General features: G+C 43.0%; 1 protein-coding gene across 7 annotated transcripts in view; it reads right to left on the reverse strand.

Annotated features, from left to right (window-relative positions):
* Nucleotides 1-13,794, reverse strand: part of PKNOX2 (PBX/knotted 1 homeobox 2) — an 89,887-nt gene that overhangs the window by 45,276 nt on the left and 30,817 nt on the right. For 2 of the 7 annotated variants that reach the window (XM_053997028.1, XM_053997026.1), the window contains exons 2-3: nt 2,897-2,958; nt 1,444-1,528 (exon numbers count right to left, since the gene is read on the reverse strand). The exons of 2 other annotated variants lie outside the window; for them this stretch is intronic. The gene's annotated coding sequence lies outside the window, so the exon portion shown is untranslated. Of the gene's footprint in view, nt 1-1,443; nt 1,529-2,892; nt 2,959-13,794 lie in introns of all 7 variants that reach the window. 3 more of the 7 variants (XM_053997029.1, XM_053997027.1, XM_053997030.1) reach the window with 3 other exon arrangements.

The raw sequence follows: 13,794 nt of genomic DNA on the forward strand, positions 1-13,794 counted from the left end.
TCATTTCAGCAATTTAAATCCTTTCTAATCTCATTCAGGGTGTGGGATTCAAGGAGGAAAGTCCACCCCTCTCTCCCCACCTTTCCATGCCTGGTTTTAAGAGGAGTCAACAGTGTTGGCAGTGAAACAGACGCCACAAGAAAACATTTCTATGATTATGACCAAGTGTCTGTTGCCAGATTGAGTGGAAACTCCTCTTGCTATTTGTCCTGGTTCCAGCCAGGAGAGGGTTAATTTCTGCAGTAGCTGGGAGGGGGCATGGCCAGGACCTGGTTATTCTATACCACTTCACATCATTTTTTGGGGGGAGGGGCAGGAAAGGGACTCCCTTCCCAGCCGGAGCAGCTCTACCTTAAGGTGAGCATTTCTGTATGTGAATCAAAATGCTCTTTTGGTGCCATTTTGTTATTAGTATTGTTGCTCTTACTGTTTGTTTTCTCATTCCGGTTTCCAGTAAATTGTTCTTATCTCAACCCATCTTTTTGATGATGATCTTTTCCTTTCATGCCTTTAATTCTCTTCTCCAGGAGGAGAAGGGGAGGGAAAAGGGGATCCAGTGAGTGGCAGCGGGGTTTGCAAAGCCTCAGCAGAAGCACTAAACTGGGGGGACCATTCCTAAATCATGACTCTACCCCCGCCAAGACTGAGTTGGGAGTCAACATCCATCAACCCCCAGAAATTTTCCAAGAATGGGTCCTATCAGATGACTGGGGCTGTGATGGGGTCATGGTCTTCTGGTGAAGTTGGAACACTTTGTCTCCATTTTGTCTCCTTTTCCCAGAGGAAAAAAGGTCTAACTGTGCCCTGAAGACATGAAGAAGGGACATTAAGATGCAACGATGCATCCTTCTCCAACAATGGGAGGCACCTCCAAAACACAAACCCAACTCTGGGGCTGTGGGACTCATTGCAGCCTCGGATGCCCAGATCCCCAGTGCCAAGCTGTGCTACCTGACGACCTCCTGGCACACGGATAAAGTAACAGGAGAAGCGATAAATCACTTTGGCACCTTCCCTGGGCATGGCAGCCCTTGATAAAAAACCAAAACTCAGGGGAGGGAGTCTGACACCACACCATTCCCAGTGCATTCTGTTGCGCAGATTAATTCTTCTTGATGGAGAATTACAATTAGGGCTTCGTCTTAAGGAGATATCAGCAATCAGATATCTTATCAAATGCCACCTCAATTATTCAAATAATCCCTGGCTCTTAGATTTGGGTGCTGTTTAGGGAAAGCAGTCCGATTAATGTGCTGACACTTCCCCATCACGTCCGACATCCTCAACTTCATGTCTGATTACGGAATTTGCATTCAATTTAATTTTTTCCATCTGGAGTAAATGAATAATCCGAGTACCTACCCCAGCCTTAATTACATTTGTTAAATTAAAAACCTGGGATGTGAGAAATTTAAATGCATGTAGCTCCATGGCCAGACAAACCTGCATGTTCAACCTGCCGCAGCCCTGCCAGCTCCTGCTCCAATTTCTCTTCCTTCCCCACAGCCAGGCATCAAGGAAATTACAACTAGAAAACAAAAATTCTTTCTAAACGATGAAACAATAGATGATCTTTTGACATTTCCAGCGCTGTTTGCAAGGGAATGAGATAAAATGTAATAAATTCATATACTTCTGTGTGTTTCTTGGCTCCAGCAGCTAAAATTTCCATCTCTTTATGCAGGAGTCCTGGGGAGCAGAAATCCTTGATAATGCCAAACAATTCGACACTTTATTTTCTCTTTACTCCACACCATGCAAAACACAGGCTTCAAGCTGCCAGCTGCTGGGAGTGAAACCAGATGCCACATCCCTTTTCCATATGGAAACAGAAATCGCCCCGTCTGGGGGGCCCGTGTGCTCCCCTCAGTCCCAGCCCTCCGTGACCCCAGGGCTGCTACTGGCACACAGCAAAGGCTCCCTCCAGCTGCAAAAAACCCACTATTTCAATGGTGCAATTGTCATTTTCTACACTCAGCCTGGCTCAGGCCAGATTCTGGTACCATCGGAGCCTGAGGACATCAAAAAAGATTCACCCCAAGCCACCGCATTTCCTAATTTTAAAATAAAGAAGCAAACAGAGAGGTGTGAGTAAAAATACTGAACTTGATAAATGTTTCAAAATAAACTTGCTGAGTTTCCCTTCTTTTGGAGATGATGAAACTTAAAGGGAAGGAATTAATAGGTGGACACGAAGTGGTGATAAGAAAAGTGTCCAAATAATTAAAGAATAATTAAACATTAAATGGAAGATAAAGCGTTACCAGCTCAGACCATTTTAGGAGGAATACTTCACAGGTTAATTGGAAATGGGAAATGTCAAATAAATAAATTTGGATGTTGATCTAGATGTCAGCAGCAATGAAAACGTCGAGGAAAGTCTTTTCTCAACACTCACAAAGACTGAATTAAATAACTTACATGTGAGTGAGTGCAATGACAGCAATCCCCCAGTTTGAGGCTTGTGAGACCAGTAATAAAACATGGTTAAAAATATTCAGGGAGAGCCACACTTGGGTAAAGTGAGACAGGTGAGAGCAGAATCAAAAATAGTTTTCCCTTTCCTCCCAGCATGCTTGCAGCTCACACAACACTTCTGCACTCCCAGGAAGCTGGATTTGACTCCCCAGCCCAAAAAAATCCCTCCAGAGGGGTGTGACAGAGCATCCCCCCAGGCACAGTGGCCATTAGAGCAGGCAACTGAGATGCAGTCTAATGGGCCTGCGGTTCCTCGTCCTTCCTGACTTTCTTCTGCTTTGTTTGGAGTTAACAGTTACAGTTCCGGAGAAGAAAACATCATGTTTTAGCAATGAGGTCCCCAGCGAGGCTCTTTAAAAATTAATTAGTGCCATGCAACGTATTAGTGATGAACAGTAATTTTAGCTTTTGTACCTACTTTGTTGCCTTCTACATGGTTGTTATTCCAGCTTTTCCATGGTCCTCCCAGCCAACCAGGACCTACACAGAGCATACCAAGGGAATTATTGGCTGTGTCTCCTGGAAATACCCAATTCAACAGCAAACACACACCCCAACGTGATCTCTCTGAAGCTTTTAAATAAACTAGGGTCATATTTGCTGAGCTGGCTGGAAGGTTGGGAACCTGCCCTGCTCACAGAGGTGCCCATCATCCCAAAACAGCAGCTGTCCCAGGGATGAGCCTGTCCAAGAGTAGACCCTGAGCACCGTGGGTGTTGTGGTGTGGAGGAGGTTGTGGGTCGTGGCTTCAGCCAGGATGGAGGACAGAGGTCCTCCCTCCATGGACAGACATGGGTGGAGATCACCCAGAGCTGACGATGGAGAACCTTCAGGGATGGAGGTCTGCCAACCCCAGATGTAGCTGCCAGCCCCAAAGTTGAAGATTTTCCTTCAAACCCAAGGAAGAAGATCCTCATGTCCCAAAAATGGAGATACATTTCCCAACTCTGAAGGTGAACATGCTCAGGGATGGAGCTCCACAAAACACAAGGAAGAATTCACCTAACCCCAAGGCTGGGAATTCCCCCAGCCACAAGGAAAGGGATCTCCCAACCCTGCAGATAGAGATCTCCAAAACCCAAGGATGGAGACTCACAAACTTCAAGGATCGAGCTCCTAACCCTGAGTATGGGGATCCACCAACCCTGACGATGTGGAGTCTCAAAACCCAAGGACTCTCATAACCCTGAGGACAGAGATTCTGCAGACTCCGAGGATGGGGATCCCCCCACCCAAGAATGGAGAGAGAAATCCCCTCCAGGACAAAGCCCCCCAAACCTAAGGATGCAAACCCCATCCGACGGAGGGCAATCAACCCCTGGGACATCTTTGGCTGAAATCTTCACCCCACACTGCATGGAGCAGAACCTGGGGTCATCACCCTGGTCTGGTAATGGCCAGCTCCCAAAGTGCAACCCCAAATGAGCCACCACTGTGCTCCTTTTGGCAGTGAGCGAGGCAGCAGGGACCAAGGAACCTCGCTGTGTGCACTGCCTTCAGGTGGATTGCGGAGCTGAGGGGAAATTTGCTGGGACATCTGGAATATATTCATTTTATGGCATGTTTCATATCACAGACAGGTACTTTGAAGCAGTTAAGTAGTAGCAGGGCAGCACGTCCCCATGGGTGGGCTGCGGTTTGTGCTTTCAGCCCGAGCTGCACCGGCATGACAAAGGGGCTGGGGAGACAGAGCTGACGTTTTCCAAACACAGCTTTGTGCCTCTGGGGGCAAATCCAGCAAGAAATTAAAACCCAAAAGGCCAAAAAAAAAAAAAAAGAAAAAAAAAAAAAAACAAGAAAAAGAAAAAAAGAAAGAAAACAACCCCCGTGTCTAAGTGATGTTGATCCCCACATCAGGCTATTAACAGACCCATCAAAAATTGTAAATGACTCAGATAAATTAAATGGCTTAGCAACTGTGAGGAAAGGCCCTTCTGAAGATTCATTTGTTTTGCGGAAAAGAAATTATTCGGGAATTTAAAATCTTTTCCAGCAGCTCGACACAGGCACCCTGTCAAGCCCACATGTTGTTGCTCATGCAGCCCTGGGAGCCAGTCAGCCCTGAAAGGAGAATCAGAGAATCCCAGAGTGGTTTGGGATGGAAGGGACCTTAAAGATTCTTCCAGTTCCCTGCAACTGGCAAAGATCCCATCCACTGTCCCAGGGTGCTCCAAGCTCCATCCAGCCTGGCCTTGGACACTTCCAGGGATGGGGCAGCCACAGCTGCTCTGTGCCAGGGCCTCAGCACCCTCACAGGGAACAATTCCTTCCTGATATCTAAACCTTCCCTCTTTCATTAAAGTGCTCTGTGAGCCTCCAGAAGCAGGGGGACACAGGAATGCTCCCGCTGGCGAACCACTAACGAGGCTGCACCTCCTCCTAGAAAAACTATTAAAAGCCTCGGCCAATGAGGAGGTCTGAAAATGGGATGATTTGATCCAAAACAGCTCCATGCAGAAGGAAAGCTGGCAACTGAGCTGCAATTTAAAAAGAAAAGGGGGGACAGTAACACGGGGCAAGAAGTTAGGGTTGCAACCCTGAGTGCAGCGAGGTGCAGTGATGCCAAAATCTGCAGTGATCCCCCGAGGCCCAGTGAGCTGCAGTGATTTACCCCCCAAAGCAGAGAGCCACTGCTGTCCTCCTGTGCTAATTCATGAAATTCATGCATTAAACCTACCTGACTTCAGAGGCAAAGCCCAACTCCCCATTCACAGCCCTTTTAGCTCATGCAAAATTCAGGGGTTGTTCACCTTCAGAAGTTATTTCGCCAGCAGCAGCAACTCAAAACCCCTTTTAGTGGAAGTTCAGAGGTATAAAAGATGCAAAGCACCCCTAAATTATTCACATGGTGTTTCAATCAAAGCTGCACTATGGGGTAAAGGGAGGGATCTGGTGACCCTGGGGGTGTCTCCCTATCTCTGTCTGGATGGGAAAACCCTTCTTGTATTTACTGGGGAGAAGTGAATGGAGGAGACAATAAAATAAAAGGGTTTTCCATATCCAGAAAGGGCTGGAGAGTGAGGAATGCAGGAGTATCCATTTTTCAGGTGCATCCAACCAGAGAATCCTGGCTGTATTTGCCCTTTGGCAACACTGAAGCTTTTCCAAAATTTTATAGCACCAGAGGAGTAAAATTCAAGTGGGGCATGGGAAGAGAAATTGCAAACCAAGAAATCCATCAAGAAAGGACAGAAACAACTTTAAAAACATTTTTTAAAAGAAAATTAATAGGAAACTCAATAATTATTATTTTGTATTTCAAATACAGGAGGTTTTCAAAAAAGGAAAAGCCTTGGAAGAGATTTTTTTCTTCCATTTTTTCCTCTCTGTTTTGCTTCTTTCTCTTTCATTGAGCATCCAGGTGCTTCTGAGTTGGGATTTCCATTTCCAAAATTTTTGAATTTTTCTTGGGGCAAAACCCCAACAGCCCAATACAAAAAAAAAAACACCAAGCCCAATCCCAGAAGTAGGACACGGAGCCCTGCTCAATCCAGCCTCAGCTTGAGGCTCACTAATTACCCCGTAACAGTATTTATATGCTGCCGGCACACTCGGAAATGCAGCTCCTAATAACCGAGGTCGGCATCAATATTAATGTCCTGGCTTGACTCTCCATACGTGGGGACCAACGAGAGACCAAAAAAAAACCCTCACAGCAAAGTGAAAAGAGGAGTAGAAAATGAATTTTAGAAGTATTTTTCCATCTTTGGGCAGGAAGGGAGTGCTTGAGATTAAATGAGGGGAGCAGCAATAAGAGCAAATGTAAGTTCACATCTCTGAGGCATAAATCTTCCAGCAGTGCAAAATTTTTCACCATCCGTACACGCCCTTCCTCAAACTTTGAGTTTCCCCACAGGTAGGAACAGGCCAAAAAAATCTCTTCCTGTGATGGGAATCAATTTCTAAAACTCAGTGCCTTCCCCTGACCAGTTACTCTAAGACATTCAGCTTCAAATATTCACCCCTGTAAAATTCAGTCCTCTTTTGGTTGCTCATGCAAAACCCCAGGCTTCGGGTTGGCTCAGCTGGAAACAATCTCCTGAGAACCACTTCTTTTCCAGTGATAGTTTGGGAGCATATCCCCCCAGATCCAATATTATATTGCATGCAAATGTACACAGAATATTTGCAGAAATGTGGCTACTCAGGGCACAGTGTGGGTTGCATACGTGTCCCAGCACCACTCCATAATTCGACTAAAAACGGTCTTTTCTTAATAATTTCTACGCAGAGCCACTTGTCACACCAGGAGCATTAAGGCAGAGTTTAAATGGAGTTAATAAAGTATTAATAGCCTGCAGTAAGGCTGTGATAGATTTGAGCTGCATGTGATCAGTACCCCTTGGTACAAGTGGTTACTGCCAATGTCCGTGCTCGGTGCACATCGAAAAAATCAGAGGTCTTCCATGAAAAATGCAGTTCCAGGCAACCAGACGTTACTCATGGAAAGATGCATGTTTTGGGGATTTTTCCCATCAAAATGAAAGCTGGCAGTTGAAGAGCAAGCATGGATGTGGCATTTACTCTGTGGGTATCAACCCACAGCACTGACACGCTAATTCATGTTGATTAATACTGAAAGAAAACAAACTAAGCCATAACATTCATGCCCAAGAATTCACCATTAAGACATTCCTGGACCATCATTTTGCAATATTTTCTTCCCAATGCAATTTGAGAATTTCCTTATTTTTAGTCAAATTCCAAGCAAGAAAAGGGCAAATTGTGGGAAGAATTTGAAAATAGATGCTCTACTTCCCCCAGAAACTGTGGCTACGAAGCCTTTACTGACACATTTTGAGCATTTGTTATTAAACAATTTCAACGAGCAACATTGACCCAGAGAAGACCCAGCTCTGTATTGATGACTACAACAGCAGCAGGTAACTCATCAATTAACCCTTCAATGACCCAGCCCTGAGTTAATGACTACAAAGGCAATGAGTAACTGTTGATCCTACAGAGAAGACCCAGCCCTGCACTGATGACTACGTTGTGTAGAAGCAGGACTCAAGCCAACTGCCTAAAGGCTGCCATAAAAATCAAATGCTACTATTAAGTGATTTCAGATATTGAAAGAAATCTCCAGAGACTAATTATAACCTCGTTTGGCAATTTGGGTGGAAAGCACACTCTGCAGTTGTAGCCTTGGCCATCAATTCTGGTCGAACTTCAGATCTTTCTAAAGAGCCATTGTGTGACCCAGTGGAAATGGCAATTTTTCATATGGAATTTTTCCCAAAGCTTAAATCGTCTCTTTATTAAATATTTCTTAGTTCTAACTTGTGGAAAGAGACTGCGAAGTCTATTCCAGGAGGAGCAGTCTGTGAGAAAATGTCAGAGGGTAAAAACATCTCAGGGAAGAAAAGTGAGGATTTCCACTCGAGGCACCACCAGAGGACCCAAACCCAAAAACAGGAGGGGTTTGTTTTTCTTTGTTGGGGTGATGCAAGAAGAACCATGAGAAGGAGTAACACCTTCTTCCACCTTCCCCAGCTGCAGGTCAGCACCTTTTGGGCATTCAGAAATGCTGTTTCTCCAACCAGAACCCTCACTAGAAGACACTTCCCCACCACTTCCAAGACAGAGGAGGAAAGAAAAACCTTCCTCCAACCTTTCCATCAGCATCAGAGGAAGCAGCAAAATCACCACACCTTGCAAATCCTTCCCTGCTTTCCCCTCCCCAAGGTATGCTTTCCCCAGAGGATCCTCCAAGATGTCCAAAACTGCCCAAAATCATGACCTGCCAAACAAATAACTGAAATCAAACAAGAAACAGAGTTAATTAATAATTGGGAGCTACTGAAGCCGCACAATCGACTCGCCATACCAGACACACTGCTCCAAGTTTGCCCCCATTGGTTTCCCATGAAATGGGAACTGCAAGGACTGAGAGAAATAAAAGTGATTTTGAGGGTTGCTGCAGCTTTTCAGCTCTCTGATGAGATATTATTGGCTGATCTCCTACACAGCTGCTCCCTGCTGAATAGGCAAATCCCACCTCCACTGCCGTTGGCCATCAACCAGTGTGGGAATAAATGCAAGTTTGTTTTTTTGGTTTTTTTTGTTTTTTTTCCAGTTGATGTGAATTATTTGGGGATTTTTTTTTTTTTTTTTTTTTTTTTGGCTAAGGAATACGTGGTGATTTATCCAAAACTGCATTTAGATGGAAAAATCCCCTCTTTTGCTGTCTCATCCCTACCTAAGTGGGCAGCTGCGGGTGCTCCAGTGCAGTGACCACCGTCCTCCAGCCAAGTGGGTCAGGACTATTTAATACCAAAAACTTGGGGAGAAATATTTTATTTCTTCAGCAAGAAATGCTCCTTTTCCCAGAGTGCTAGTTCAGAATGGAGAAAAACATTCAGTTTTGAAATGCCTCAATGAAATTTAATTTTTGGTTTGAATCAACAGCTTCACTCGGTGCCATTTTAATGCTATTTTATGCTGAAATGTCAATTGGAAACTAACATTTTAAAATGTCAAAACATTTCACGTCTGCAGACGGTGCAGATAGTTTTTTGCTTCCAAGTGTCCAAACAGAAAACGCTTTTGGAATTTTACCATGAAAAGTAAAAAAAAAATTTTTTTTTTAAAAATGCATATATATAAATCAATATTTTGACTTCTTGGAATGAAAACAAAGTTAAAATACAGTATTTCCTCTAGGATGCAAACAATATTTTCTGACAAGCTGTAATCACCAAAAAGCAATCTGAGCCAAATATTTGCTACCACAGTCTGTTATAGCTTGATGGCAAGAGAAGAGAAAGAGATTTTTGATATTGTAGCCTCTCTGAACCCATTTTTGCCAATTATTTCCAGGGTGCAGGAAACTCCTTCCACTGCACAGAACCATTTCCAAAGCACTGATTTTCCATAATAGTGGGGAAAACAGCCTTAAAATGATGGTTCTTCTCCTCTAAAAAAGGAGAATTTGGGAGGATTTGAATTTTGGGGGGATTTTGCACTGATGCCACCTTACCCCCAGCAGTTTGGGGGAAGTGAGGAGGAAATGGAACTGGGAGGTTTTACCACACTCATGCCGGCTGCAGGGAACACGTGCACAGGGTGTGGGGGTTTTATCCAATGTAAATGCAATTATCCAGTGGTCTAACCTTTTAAATTCCTGCCTTGCCCGTGCATTACCAAAAAAACAAATGGAAAAAAAATAGGGAAAGAAAGCAAATAGAAGACAAGCAATCCAGGACAGTCACAGTAAAAAAAAAAATAAAAATAGAATTTTGCTTATTTGTCTGGTTCCAGGGGCAGGGTGTAAACATACAGAGTTGGAAAATGGGATGAAAAATGATAGTTTTGGTAGTTTTTATCAGCCAAGTTCCTTGTTCCAAACCTCACAGCTCCATCATCCTCGACAGTGCAGCTCAGCCATTCTCCATCACCTTTACATCTCCTCCAAATTTCTATTTTTCTCTTTTTCTTCCCGAGCCCAGGCTACAGCCCCGCGCGGGGAATAAGCGCAATTATCTCGTCTCGCCACATTTTTCCAGCTCTGCCTGAGGTTTAATTAAAGCCAAGAGAAAAACACAGAGGAGCAGCACTGGGTTCTGCTATCGCCCCACCACATGTGGCAGGGAGAGGGGAAAAAATGGGGGGGAAAAAAAAACACATAGAGAAAAAAAAAAAATAGGAAAAAAAAACACCCCCTTCATCGTCGACTTTTTAATTGAGCAAAGCTTCCTGGATATTGCTCCCTTATCACATTTCATTTTAAAAAATATATATATAAATATATATATATGTAGCTATGCAGGTGTCCATGAATACATATGGACAGTAGGATATGCACACAGCCCATCTCTATAAAAATATATATATATAAATGTAGCCTAATCCCCTGTAATCTCCTTGAATTACACCTCAACCACCCTCCTCACAGGTGACCTTTCCACAAAAGGCTGTTTCTATGCCAACAGCATTGTTTGAGTCAGGCAAGAGAAAAAATACGGCACAATAATCTGTAATTTTTCCTTAATTCAGCGTTTTCACCCACGGTTAGGAGCCAGCTGATTCTAGAAACACCCTGGTCACAAGAAAAAAATAGTACTAAAAATTAATTAATGTTTAGGATTTGAATAGGAAGGGAAGAGGGCTGTAACCTTGGCCCAATCTAGATCTTGACTAAATTTCTGGAATTGTTTTTTCAGTGTAATTGCCCTCATTTGGGGGTTTAGGAGCAAAATCCAGTTTTAAGGCCTTTTCCATCTTGAAATCTGCATTTCTCTCTCCCGCTCCATCTCATCCATGCCAACACAATCCACAGGTTTGTTCCTACCAACAAGTCCATTTATGGAAAAGTCACAAAATCTCTTTTTTTTTTTCCATTTTTACTGTTTTTTGAGGAATTCCACCAAGTAGTTCATCTCCAGTGGGATAAAAAAAATAAAATTACAATGCATAACAGATCTGAAAAGCTTGAGAAATTGTTACAACATGAACCAAGCAAGCAAACAATGTCAGGTATGACTGAGCAAAAGCAGCTCAATATAAATAATTTTCCAGAGAAAAAGACTCTTCTGGGTCTAGATAATGTTACTGCATTTAAAATTTGGGATATTTTCCCTCACTTTATTCAATTCCTGGAGTTCCAACTCAGCCCATAAAGCTCATCCCTAAGCAGAGACTCTAACAACGATACAGAGAATGAAAATTTAGATTTTTCCAACAGGAGTTTTGGTTTTTTGGTGTATTTTGGAGAGTGGCACAAGGACCCGTTGACTGTTGGCTTGAAGCATCCTCAAAATTGTCTTTTTCTAGCTTGAGAGAGGGACAACCTCCAAATTCCTGCATATTCTTCTTATTGGCTGGTAGGGAATTATTTCTGTTTTTCTTCTGACCCAACCCCAACATCTTCATGGGTCCCAGAGGGAAAATATTTCCCAACAGATCCATCTCACAAGCGCTGAACCAAGAGGATAAAAATACCGGTTGCCATGGGAACATAAACTCTGGAGTTTGAAAATACCAGAATTAAACCTTACACTAATTTCGATCCTTAAATCCCTGTTTTCGCATCTGTGTTTTGGTGGGTTTGAGGGTTTTGGAGCAAAAAACCTAAATTTCAAGACCTCTGCCAGGGTTTCACATCCTTACAGATATTTTCCCGCAGCTGGATGCATCTCCAAGCCAGGAATACATTTATAAATTTTAAAATTTAAATGCAGAGTTAATTTTAAAATATAAATTATTTTCTAATTTAATAACAATTTTATAATTTAATAAGATACATGATTTTCTAATTCAATAATCTAGGTGACTTTTGAATTAAAAACAAGGTTTAGTCCCAGCTTGTGGAATCACCTCTCACCATCCAGCCTTGGAATCTGCCCCATGAATAATTCCTGGAATCAGGGTAAGGAGTTGATCATCCAAGGCCAATAGATACAAAATTCATTTCTGCATCTTTTTTTTTTAAAAAAAAAAAAAGCTTCTGAGATTAATTTTATTTGCTCTGCAATCCGTTAAGAAATATAATAATAATAATAATAATAATAATAATAATAATAATAATAATAATAATAATAATCAGGCCCCAGAGCTAATGATGCTCAGGCAGAGAATCCTCTGTTCAGTGGCAGCAAGAGCTTCAAAAAGGTTTAATGCAACTTTTGGAGTTGGTCTTGAGCAAAATTGCTCAGCCCAAACAGGGAAAAGCCACACTCAAAGGAAAATAAATAATGTTTTACTCATTAACAAGGGGTAAATTTAGGACCACCAGCACAAGGAATGGTCAGCTAGGCAAAGCTGAGTGATAATAAAAGGATCATGAGTGAGAAAGGGACGTCAATATTCCTCATCACAAAGGAAGATTCCCACCATAAAACTTGAGTTTCCAAAGGAAAAATGGAAGAGGGAATCCCCTGCCAGTACCAGAAAAACACAGAGTTACTGCAACTAATTAGTTGGCAACAATAATAAAATGACTTTACACCAGCATCAGAGGAGTGCTGAGGGCTGGAAGGGTTTCCACGGGGTGCTGTGGGTTTGTTGGATGTTTTTCCAACACGGTCCCAGGTGTCTGGAGCTTTGGAAGAGCTGAATCAGTTCAACCTCAATCAGTCTAAGAAGGGTTAAGTTCCCTTAAAACACAATTCAGGCTGATGCTTTGGACTCCCCCCCAGTCCCAGCTGCAAAACTTCAGGTGACAGAGACAACGGTGGCACCCTGGCGTTGCCACCAATAACAATTTCCACCGTCTTTTCTCCCAAAACAGCGGGGATGCTGCATAATGTGCTTTCTCTAGAGGACCAAGCCACAATCCTGCTGCATTTTGAGAAAAATCTCAGTTTTGGGGCGTTGTGGATGTTAGTGGGACACTCCGTCGGGTGGAGAAGCAACCGCGGGGATTTACTTACCCAGGTGAGGCTTTCCTTTGGCAGCAATATCCCCCCAAACCCCGAAAACTGGGGGAAAAACAAGCCTGTGGGCCCAAAAAGGGGCTTTTTCACCTCGAATTCCTAGCTGGGAGAGGAGGCCTGGCTGCTTGCATGCCTCCACATTAAAAAAAAAATATTAAGAAAGCATGAAAAAGCAAAAAGGAAAGAAAAGCAAGAAAAAGCGGAGGAAAAGCAAAACAAAAAAAAAAAAAAAAGCGAGGGAAAGGAAAAGCAAGGAAAGGCAAAAAAAAAAAAAAAGCAAGCAAAAGGCAAGCTGGTTGGTGCAGTTTGGGAAAAAGAGCAGCCTTCCCATCGCCCCACAATCCCTCGCTGGCCCCCAGTGGGCTTGTGCAAACACCATCGGAGCGGCCGCGCTGGCCACGCTCCTGGGGCTGGGAATTTAAATAAATACGGGAAACAGCAGCAGCCAGGGGCAGGGGGAGAGGCTGGACCCCCGTCCCGGCAGGGAATCTGCATTTGGAGGGTGCTCAAAGGTGCATTTGGGGGAATCTGTTTCTCCCACATGTGTGAAAATATGATTTTCCAGGTAGCGCTGGAAGGGTAAACTTGGTTTTCAAAGGCAAAAAGAGTGAATGGATTGTGTATGGTATATATGTGTATATTCACAATTTATTTGGGATTCTTTATCCCAAATTAGGCAGAAATTCAAGGTATGATTGTGGCAGAGGGAGAGGGGGAGGCCACCACATCACCTAATGCCACTGTATATCCTATATTATATATTTTATATCACATACCACATTATATGTTTTATGTTATAGATTACATTTATAGAAGTTTAGATGTTCTCCAGCATTACGTTATAAATGTTATATGCTATATGTGTTATATATGATATATATATATATATGTTATAAATGTTGTAACTATTACATAATATATTGGAGTAATATGTATTAGT

Source organism: Vidua macroura, chromosome 22, assembly GCF_024509145.1.
Source record: "Vidua macroura isolate BioBank_ID:100142 chromosome 22, ASM2450914v1, whole genome shotgun sequence".
NCBI classification, from domain to species: Eukaryota; Metazoa; Chordata; class Aves; order Passeriformes; family Viduidae; genus Vidua; species Vidua macroura.